The sequence below is a fragment of the Saccopteryx bilineata genome, chromosome 2 (assembly GCF_036850765.1).
Source record: "Saccopteryx bilineata isolate mSacBil1 chromosome 2, mSacBil1_pri_phased_curated, whole genome shotgun sequence".
Lineage (NCBI taxonomy): Eukaryota > Metazoa > Chordata > Mammalia > Chiroptera > Emballonuridae > Saccopteryx > Saccopteryx bilineata.
In genome coordinates, this window is record NC_089491.1 from 177,525,458 (window position 1) to 177,537,491 (window position 12,034).

Consider the following 12,034-nt stretch of genomic DNA (forward strand, 5'->3'; position numbering starts at 1 on the left):
GCCTGAGCTTCCCTGGCCTACCATCATCATGCATGAAAAACAAGAGTTGTAAATACAAAATATTCAATAATATGTCTGGTTTATGTCTACCTACAACTTTGGGAATTCTGGCCTCAACTCAAAATCACCCCTAAACTATTTGTGAGAATTCCAGAAGATCTATCACATGTATTTCCAAGTAAAGTGGATTATTGCAATAGCTTGTGAACGAGACTACCTGCTTTATTTCTTACTCCTCACATAGCTACCAAAGGAATTCTTTCAAAGTACAACTCTGACATCATCCCTCTACTTTAATTCTTCAATAGCTTTAGTCATTGTTCTGATAATGATAATCTCTTTGCTCTTAGGATAAAGACATAAGATCCTGGCTGAAAAAGACCCTCATGGCCAGACCTCATTCTGTCTCTCCAGTCAAATCTTGGATGATGCTCCTTCCATTCATGTCAGCCACACCAACCTCCTCTCAGGTTCTCAAATGCACCATGCAAACTACTACTCCAGAGCCTTTGCACATGCTTTTCTTTCTACTTAAAATGATTTCTGCCAATTATCTCTAACTCTCATCATCTTTCACAGAAGTTGTCAAAAATTAAATGAATAAGTGTATTGGTTAGGGTAAGGCTAAATGGCTAAAACAAAGAGACTCGACAATAGTTTAAAGATTTTTAAAAGACAGTTTATTTTTCACTTAAAAATTAGTGTTGAGTGTTCCATGTCAGTGGGTTGTTCTGCTCCACAGTCATTCAGAGACCCTGGATGTTGTTCTCCTTTGCAAGTTAAGGTTAAGTTGATGGGTTCCAGACAGTAAAAAGAAAATTTTTTAAAGCTTAGAGATGGATATCCAGGTGTCTGATGCCCCAGAGCTGCAAGTGGCATTTCTCACATAGCATGTGTCAAGGGAAGCTGATAGATGTAGGATAGATTGGTGGTCATGTGCTCAACTGCAATTCAGTTATTATAGAAGGGAAGAACAGAATATATGGACAGTTAAGAGTCTCCATAATTGCTACTTGGCCTTTTGACTAAGATCAAGTGTGTGAAGAGTGTCCATGAAATAGTGAATGAATGAATGAATGAATAAATAAATAAATAAAAGGGTGAATACAGCCCTCCCAACTTCTACATAGCAAACACCATTTACTCCTCACCTTCTCTGGCTTTTTGCCAAGGCTACCAAAGTTTACAGTGGGACACCCAATGCCCAAGAACCAATATCAGATTTTTTTATTTGGTCAAGGCAGCTGGCACCAGTGCTGCTGACCCTGTTGGCTTAAGTCCTCATAGCCACAAGGAAGAGAAATTCAAGCCACTCCTCTTCTTTTAGTCACGTTTGTATTGCCGACTCCCTCTATCTGGAATTCAGGCTTAGGTCCACAGTGGCTGGGCTGAAAGGCAAGTAGAGTGATGGTACTGAACTGTACTCAAAGTTAACCTAACCCTCTGACACTGTACCATTACTCAGGCACCAAGTTCCTGATCAGAGAGTCTCTGTTCGGGTTGAGTTCTTAGGATGCTCATTGGTCCTTTATACAAAGACTCCTAGGGAAATTTCCCCACAGACAAACTCCCCTGACTACACAGGCATGTTTGAACTAAAAGATTTTACAAGATAATTCTTTAAGACCTCAACAATATGGGATAAAGAAAATATCTTCAAACTAATTCATTTATAAAACATTGTGCAGTGATCAAAACTCACAGAATTGTCAACAAAACAGAATAGGGTGTGTATGCTGGTTCAGTTATTATTGCTACATAGGAAACCCTAAAACTTAGTGGCATAAAACAGCCATTTTATTATGTTCACAGATTCCGTGGCTCAGGAACATGAACAGAGCACAGCAGGAAGGGTTTGTTTTTGCTCTCTGATAATTGAGTATTCAACTAGGAAGCATCAAAGATTGAGGGTTATTCAATAACTGAGGGGTAGAATCATCTAGCAGGATTGATACTCACATGTGATTGATGCTGATTGATGCTAGTGGTCAGCTGAGATCTCAGCTTGGCTGTTGGCTGGAATGCCTATACATGACCTCTCCAGGTGGTCTCTTCATGTGGGCTAATGGGGCTTCCTCATAGCATGATAGCTGGGTACTAAGAGCAATTGTCCCAGTAAAGTAAAGCAGAAATGTATGGCATTTTTATGACCTAGCTTTGATAGCCTCATAGCGTCACTTTCATCTTACTCTCTTGGTTGAGGCAGTCACAAGAGTCCACCCAGGTGCAAGAGGGAACACAGATTTCACCATTTGATGAGAGGGACATCAACGGTGGTGTTCCATTTGGCGAGATGGGAGAGATCACTGCTATCATCTTTGGAAAACAGAATCTGCAACATATATATATTCCCTCTGATAAAAAGTAGATTTTTAAAATAAATAAACCCATTAGCAATATTTTTGAAAGAGTAAGGATTTTGGACTTTTGTTTTAATGACTTGAAAGGCAGGGTCATACAGTTAATGCAGACAAAAATATTTTCTTCTATTAAAACAAAATCAGAGCTAATAGATCTTAGTGGCTTTGAAGATCAACTGGCCAGACAGGCAGATTATTTCCTGTGTTTATATCACATGTGTACAATCAAAATGAAAAACGAGGATAATGAATGATTTAGGAATTATACACCATGAAGGATATGATGACCTAGAGCAAGCGTCCCCAAACTACAGCCCGTGGGCTGCATGCGGCCTTCTGAGGCCATTTATCCGGCCCCCGCCGCACTTCCAGAAAGGGCACCTCTTTCATCGGTGGTCAGTGAGAGGAGCACTGTATGTGGCGGCCCTCCAACGGTCTGAGGGACAGTGAACTGGCCCCCTGTGTAAAAAGTTTGGGGACCCCTGAACTAGAGGGTAAAGGAAATGTTCCTCTTGCAGCTTATACTTCTTTTAATGTCTTAGCTTCTGTACCTGAGTAACCCAAACATCCTCAGCCCTCACCAGCCTGTCAAGTTACAGGAACATAATGTCTACATCTTGCTGTTTTCCAGCCTCCATTTATAGTCCCGAGGTTTTGTAGCCATTGCTACCTCCCCTGCCCCAGAGTCTCACCCATTCTGAGAATTTCCAGGTGTTACGCTGAGAAATAAATGTTGGTCACACTCTTCTGCTCTGAATGTTCACTGTCAAAAAACTAGTAGTGGGAGGTGTCTGGACCCTGCCACAGTTTCCAGGGTCCACTGTAAGGACTTTGGGACTCTACTCTCACCTGATCCTTCAGGTGGTCATATTGCACCCTGGGAGAAAGGCTTTCTTGCCATGCTGACACCCAATCACCCAGGCAGGTGCTGCCCATTTGCTAAGGCTTAAACATTAAGGTGAATCCTTCCCTCCGCTGTCATTCTCCACTGCTGCCCCAAATACTTTTTACTATCAGAGTCAGACCAACAGAAACAGATGGGAATGTCAATATACACACCAATCCCAAACCACAACTTCTTAGGGAGCCAGGGCAAGGCTGGGTTCTCTGCAGGAGTGTGAGGGATGGACAACAAGGAAAAGAGAGGGGAGAGAGATGGCAAAATACCAAAAGTTGGTGAATCTTGGTGGCACAGGTTATACATCTTTGTATTCTATTATTTCAATTTTTCTGTAGGTTTAAAATAATTCAAGCTCATGTGTGTACTTGCTCCAGCTCCTATCGACTCCCATCCTTATAACTTCAGCACTAACGTCTTGCTTGCTCATGGTGAGAGTGTGACCCCTTAGGGTGCCAAGTCCTTACAGTGGACCCTGGAAACTCTGGCGGGGTCCAGCAACCTCCCACCACTAGTTTTTTTGACAGTGGACATTCGGAGCAGAAGGGTGTGATCAGCATTTATTTCTCAGTGTAACACCTGGAAATTCTCAGAATAGGTGAGACTCTGGGGCACGGGAGGTAGTGGTGGCTGCAAAACCTCAGGACTATAAATGAAGGCTGGAAAACAGCAAGATGTAGAGCTCAGTTCCAACGAGACATCCAGGCAGAGATGGCCAGGAGACAGACTGGAGGCAAGAGGTTAGTGCCGAAGCCATAAAGACAGGAGTCAGTAGGAGCTGGAGTAGGTACACACAAGCGCTCATCCAGGAAAAGTAAGAAGGATAGTGAGAAGAGGGGAAGATAAGGATGAGCTGCAGAGGGGAATTACTTTCCAAACCAAAGCACTCTGTTAATCCCACACTCCAGGCTGTTTCTCCGTGTATTCATTCCTGGGAAAATTCTGTTCCATCAACATTTCTAATTTCCTTAGAATGTTTTCTATTATTTCCATTTTATTATGCTAGTATAAATACCAAATACTTCTAATAAATGGCCTTTTTCATTTGTTATATCACCCAAATAAATTCAAGCACTTATAATTAGCAAAGTTTACATAACAGGTGTAATTTCTTGACAATAAAGTCAGACCATTATCATTGATTTTTCTTAATGGTATCATTTTGTTTTTGAAATAAATAGCAGGCATTAGCCAAAAATATCTGAATAGCAGTAATATTCAACTCTGATCATAACCTGTTTGCTACTCTCTTGAAACTAATCATAATTCTAGAAAAATAAAAACATTAAGAGATTAATAAAAGTCATTTTATCAGACAAGGCTCATTCTTCTTTAGTGCTACATTTATCACACAGGGGAAAATTACTTTATTACATGGGTAGCAGCACATTTATGAAAGGCACTTGAAAAATAAGTTTGATGCTCATTTTGAAATTTCATTTCTTTGTAGTCATAAGCCATGCAGTCATCAGAAATCCTTTAAAATAAAACTACCACATGATTTTAAGTGCTTTATTCTTAAATAAAAGGACTTGGAAGGTGCATATGTTACAGTTTAGACTGTTGATATATGGTTTATGTTAAATTGTAAATGAAACTCAATACTATGACCATCCCAGATCAACATAATTAGGCAAAATAAAAGAGTTTTTAAATTATTTGGTAATTTATATAGTCAAGCAGATAATTCCAAGGAAGGGGGCAGGGGAAATGCCACTTCTGCCTTAGAAGATCAATGGGAAAAATCATTGACCTTGTTTCCTAGATGTCACTAGCTTAGCCCACGAGCCAGGGCTCTGCAAGTTACCTGGCTCACCCCAATTCTACCCTTAAACAAGTATTTCTGGGAAGAGCTGGATGTCCATTCTCCCATTTCAGGATATAAAGTCATAACTTGGAAGTGGCTGCCCTGCCAGGGAAATCCAGTTCCCACTCCTTCCACAGTCGGGTAGCGACAGGTGCCTCCCTCTCACTGTGAAAGTGAGGCAGGAGTAACGTGGGCCACCCTGATGCTGGCCTTCTAGAAGCAGGCAGCTCTCCTCCACACTTCTTTCCCCTGTCACCAGCTCAGTGACAACCAAATCCAAAAGGAGTGTTGAATCTCCAGATGGTGTCTCCTCAGCTCCTGAATGGAGAACCATCCACTGACGGCTAGACTGTTATAGAGGCAAAATACTAATTCCTATTGTGTTTGAGCCACTAAACATTTTTGGATTTATATGGTATAGCAAGTTATCCTTTCTGAGAAACCAGAGGATGAGTCGCATGTGCTCTTAAACAAGGGAAATCAGCTACCGAATGAGCTTCTGTGTACCATGGCTTTATTTTATCATTTGTGCTCCATTCCCACATGAGACATTCTAGTGTCAACTAGGTACCACCAGTGCATATGTCGGGCTTCACCACTCACACTGCCTCAGTTTGGCACATCTGCCATTGCTGCTAGGGTCACCAGACACTGCTGCCACAGCTTCGGGCACAGCTGCTTCCACTGCTGCCCTCCGCATAACCTGGATATTTCGTGTGCTCTGACCTGGGACTGCTGCCCTTCCATCGTCCACAACAGCTGTACAGTCTGTGAAATACTGACATTTCTACAAGCTCTGTGACAAAGGAAATGAGAGTGCCTCTCTCCATTTTGATGTTAAACTCATTTGGGTAAAAGCAACTGAAGAAAAAAAAACAAAACCCAAAGAATGCTGGCTTAAAAGAAAAAAGCAATACTTAATCTACATGACAAGAAGTTTGGACAGAGAGAGTTCCAGATCCACAACACCATCAAACATCTAACTTCCTCCTATCCATCTTTGCCAATCTGGTCTGTCAGCTTTTTATTCTTTTTTTTTTATCAGTCAAATATAATTAGCTATTTATCTATTATCTAAATAGTCTTTAATTGGACAAACATTTTATATTTATTTGTTGTTAGCATGCTATATAATTTAGTATTTTTTATCCACAGGTGAATTTTATTTTTAGTTAACTAATTAATTAATTTTTAGTTAAAAATTTGAATTTATTGTGTTAACATGGATTCAAGTGTCCCACTCAATATAAAACCCTCACCCTCCAACCATGTGCCCCTCATTACACCGTTTTCCTGCTTCCCCTAACTCCTTCTCCCACTTCCCTCTGGGATTTGCTGTCCTGTTATCTGTATCTCTGTGTTATGTATATATAATTTCACTAATCCCTTCACCTTCTCTGATTCCATCCCCTCATCTCCCTTCCCTCTGACAGCTGTCCCTCTAGTCCCCATGACTCCACCTCTGCCTCTATGTCATTCCTCAGTTTATTTTGTTTATTAGATTCCACATATAACTGGGATCATATGATATTTATCTTTCTCTGCCTGACTTATTTCACTTAGCATAATAATCTCCAGGTCCATTCATGCCATTGCAAAAGGTAAGATTTCCTTCTTTTTCGTGGCTGCATAGTATTCCATTGTGTATATGTACCACTGCTTTTTAATCCACTCGTCCACTGACGGACACTTGGGTTGTTTCCAAATTTTAGCTATTATAAACAATGCTTTAATAAACATGGGGGTGCATATCTTCTTTTGAATCAGTGATTTGGTATTCTTAGGATATATTTCTAAAAGTGGGATAGATGGGTCAAAAGGCAGTTCCACTTTTAATTTTTTGAGGAAACACCATACTGTTTCCCACAGTGGCTGCATAAATCTGCATTCCCACTAGCAGTGCAGGAGGGTTCCCTTTTCTCCACACCCTTACTAGCACTAAAGTGTATTGTTTTGTTAATGAGCGCTATTCTTACAGGTGTGAGATGGTACCTCATTGTTGTTTTAATTTACACTTCTCTGAAGATTAGTGACATTGACCATTTTCTCATATGTCTATTGGCCATCTGTATATCCTCTTTGGAAAAGTGTCTATTCAGTTCCTTTACCCACTTTTTAATTGGGTTGTTTACCTTCTCAGTGTTGAGTTTTAGAAGCTCTTTACAAATTTTGGTTATTAACCCCTTATCAGAAGTATTGGCGAATATGTTCTCCCATTGTTTGGTTCTTTTTTAATTTTGTTAATGATGTCTAGCTTTTTAGTTTGAGATAGTTTTTTCTTTTGTCTTTTATTTCACTTGCTCGAGGAGATATATTGGCAGAGATATTGCTACAAGAAATATCAAAGAGTTTACTGGCAATGTTCTAAGATGTTTATCGTTTTGTGACTTACATTTAAGTCTTTTATTCATTTTGAGTTTATTGTGGTGAATGATGTGAGTTGGTGGTCTAGTTTCATTTTTTTGCACGTACCTGTCCAGTTTTCCAAATACATTTTATTTTAGTTTATTATTATTATTATTATTATTATTTTATTTATTTATTTTTTTACAGAGACAGAGAATGAGTCAGAGAGAGGGATAGACGGGGACAGACAGGAACGGAGAGAGATGAGAAGCATCAATCATTAGTTTTTCATTGCACATTGCAACACCTTAGTTGTTCATTGATTGCTTTCTCATATGTGCCTTGACCGGGGGCCTTTAGCAGACTGAATAACCCCTTGCTGGAGCCAGCGACCTTGGGTTCAAGCTGGTGGGATTTTGCTCAAACCAGATGAGCCCGTGCTCAAGCTAGCGACCTCGGTGTCTCAAACCTGGTTCCTCTGCATCCCAGTTCGATGCTCTATCCATTGCGCCACCACCTAGTCAGGCTAGTTTATTTTTTGACAGAGACAGAGGGAGAGTCAGAGATAGAAACAGACAGGAACAGACAGACAGATGAGAAGCATCAAATCTTTGTTGCATCTCCTTAGTTGTTCAGTGATTGCTTTTTCATATGTGCCTTGACTGGGGGGCTACAGCAGAGTGAGTGTTCCCTTGCTTAAGCCAGCAACCTTGGGCTCAAGCCAGTGACCTTGGACTCAAGTCAGAGACCTTGGGTTTCAAGCCAGCAACCTTTGGGCTCAAGCCAGTGACAATGGGGTCATGTCTATGATCCCATGCTCAAGCCAGTGACCTCGTGCTCAAACTGGATAAGCCCACACTCAAGCCAGCAACTTCAGAGTTTCAGACTTGGGTCCTCCATGTCCCAGTCGGATGCTCTATTCACGTTGCCACTGCCTGGTCAGGCTCCAACACCATTTATTAAAGAGATTGTCTTTATTCTATTGTATACTCTTACCAACTTTGTCAAACACCAATTGACCATAAAGACATAGGTTTATTTCTGGGTTCTCTGTTTTGTTCCATTGATCTATATGCCTGTTCTTATGCCAGTACCAGGCTGTTTTGATTACAATGGCCTTATAATATAACTTGATATCAGGAAATGTGATACCTCCCACTTTGTTTTTCATTTTCAAGATTGCAGAGGTTATTGAGGTTCTTCTTTGGTTCCATAAAATTTTTGGAATATTTGTTCTATATCTTCGAAGTATGCCATTGGAATTTTTATAGAAATTGCATCGAATCTATAGATTGGATAGTATAGACACTTTAATGATGTTTATTCTTCTTATCCATGAGCACGGTATATGCTTCCACTTGTTTGTATCTTCCTTGATTTATTTTTTCAATGTCTTATAATTTTCTTTCCCTTCCTTGGTTACATTTATTCCTAGGTACTTTATTTATTTATTTTGCAATATTTCCTGTTTTATTATTTTTGCAATAATTCCTGTTTCTGACAGTTTATTGTTGGTTTATAAAATGTCACTGATTTATGAATATTAATTTTATATCCTGTCATCTTGTCAAATTTAATTATCAGGTCTAGTAGATTTTTGACTGAGACTTTAGGGTTTCCTATGTACAATATCATGTCATCAGCAAATAATGATAGTTTTACTTCTTTTTCAATTTGGATGCCTTTTATTTCTTCTTCTTGTCTGATTGCTGTGGCTAGGACTTCCAGGACTATATTGAGTAAGAGTGGTGAAAGGGGGCACCCCTGCCTTGTTCCTGATCTTAAGGGGATTGCTTTTAATTTTTTTCTCATTGAGTATGATGTTGGCTGTGGATTTGTCATAGATGGCCTTTATTATGTTGAGATATATTTCCTGTATACATACTTTGCTGAGAGTTTTGATCATAAATGAGTGTTGGATTTTATCAAATGCTTTTTATTGCATCTATTGATATAATTATGTGATTTTAATCCATTTTTTGTTCATGTGAAGAATCACATTTATTGATTTGTGAAATTGTACCAGCCTTGCCTCCCCAGCATAAATCCCATTTGATCATGATTTATGGTCTTTTTGATGTATTGCTGGATTCAGTTTGCTAATATTTTTTTTTTGTTTTTGTTTTTTTTTGTTTTTTTCTCATTTTTCTGAAGCTGGAAACAGGGAGAGACAGTCAGACAGACTCCCGCATGCGCCCGACCGGGATCCACCCGGCATGCCCACCAGGGGCGACGCTCTGCCCACCAGGGGGCGATGCTCTGCCCATCCTGGGCGTCGCCATGTTGTGACCAGAGCCACTCTAGCGCCTGGGGCAGAGGCCACAGAGCCATCCCCAGCGCCCGGGCCATCTTTGCTCCAATGGAACCTTGGCTGCGGGAGGGGAAGAGAGAGACAGAGAGGGAAAGCACGGCGGAGGGGTGGAGAAGCAAATGGGCGCTTCTCCTGTGTGCCCTGGCTGGGAATCGAACCCGGGTCCTCCGCACACTAGGCCGACGCTCTACCGCTGAGCCAACCGGCCAGGGCTAGTTTGCTAATATTTTTTGAGAATTTTAGCATCTATGTTCATCAGGAATATTGGCCTATAGTTTTCTTTCTTTGTAGTATCTTTACCTTGTTTTAAAATGAGGATAATGCTTGCCTCATAAAATGAACTTGAAAGTCTTTTCTTCTCTTGAAATTTTTGGAATAGCTTGAGAAAGATAGGTGTTAGTTCTTCTTTGAATGCTTGGCAAAATTTGCCTGTGAAGCCATCCAGTCTGGGACTTTTGTTTGCTGGGAGATTTTTGATAACTGTTTCAATTTCATTTGTTGTAATCGGTCTGTTTAGGTTTTCTGATTCTTCCAGATTGAGTTTTGGAAGATTGTATGTTTCTAAGAATTTATTTATTTTGCCTAGGTTGTCCAATTTTTTGGCATACTGATCATAGTATTTTCTTACATTCCTTTGTATTCCTGTGGTGTCAGTTGTTACTTCTTCACTTTTATTTCTAATATTATTTATTTGGGTCCTCTCTTTCTTTTGATGAGTCTGGTTAAAGGTTCATCAATCTTGTTTACCTTTTTAAAGAACTAGCTTTTGGTTTCATTGATTTCTTTTTAGCCTCTTGGTTTTATTTATTTCCACTCTGATATTTATTATTTCCTTCCTTTTACTTCTTCTGCGCTTTATTTGTTTTTCTTTTTTTAGTTCTTTTAGGTGCCTGGTTAGGTTGATTATCTGAGCTTTTTCTTGCTTCTTAAGGTATGCCTGTAATGCTATGAACTTCTGTCTTAGCACTGTTTTTGTTGTGTCCCATAGATTTTGGGTTGTTGTATGTTCATTTGTTTTAAGGAAATTTTTGATTTCTTCCTTGATCTCAGTATTAACCCATTTGTTATTTAGTAACATGCTATTTATTTTCCAAGTGTTTGAATGTTTTTCAGTTTTTCTATTGTAGTTGATTTTTATTTTCATGCCATTGTGATCAGAGAAGATGTTTGATATGGTTTCAATCTTCTTAAATTTACTGAGACTCATTTTGTGTCCTAACATGTGGTCTATCCTAGAAAATGTAATATGAGTACTTTAAAAGGATGTGTATTCTGCTGCTTTGGGGTGAAAAATTTTGAAGATAACTACTAGATCCAATTGATCTAGTGTGTTATTTAAGGCTGCTCTTTCTTTGTTAATATTCTGTTTGGAGAATCTATGCATTGATGTTAGTGGAGTATTAAAATCCACTATTATTATAGTATTGCTGTTGATCTCACCTTTTATGCCCATCAAAATCTGTTTTATATATTTAAATGCTCCTATATTAGCTACATAAGTATTTACAATGGTTATATCCTCCTTTTGGATTGCTCCCTTTATCATTCTGTAGTGACCTTCTTTATCCCTTACTATAGCCTTTGTTTTAAAGGATATTTTGTCAGATATAAGTATTGCTACACCAGCTTTTCTTTTTATTTCCATTTGCATGAAATACTTTCTCCATCCCTTCACTTTCAGTCTATATGTAGTTTTTGTTCTGAGATTGAACTCTTGTAGACAGCATGTGTATGGGTCCTGTTATTTATGCAGATACCTTATGTTTTTTGATTGGAGCATTTAATCCATTTACATTTAAGGTTATTATTGATATGTATTTCTTTATTGCTATTTTATTATCTAAACCTACAATCCTCTTTCTCTCTATTTCTTTTTCCTTTGCTCTTTTTATAGCAGGCTTCTTAACATTGTTTGCAGTACTGGTTAATTTGTAATGAATTTCTTGAGTCTTTTTTTGTTGGGAAGCTTTTTATTTCTACTTCAATATTGAATGATAGCCTTGCTGGATCAAGTATTCTTGGTTGTAGGTTCTTGTTTTGCATCACTTTGAATATTTCTTGCCAATCCCTTCTGGCCTCAAGTGTTTCTGTTGAGAAGTTGGATGTCATCCTTATGGGGGCTTCTCTGTTGGTAATTAACTGCTTTTCTCTTGCAACTTTAGTATTCTTTCTTTGTCTCTTAACTTTGGCACATTAATTATGATGTGTCTTGGTGTAGGCCACCTTGGGTTTCTCTTTAATGGGACTCTCTGTGTTTCTTGAACTTGTGTAACTTTTTCCTTCATCAATTTAGGGAAATTTTCAGCAATGAT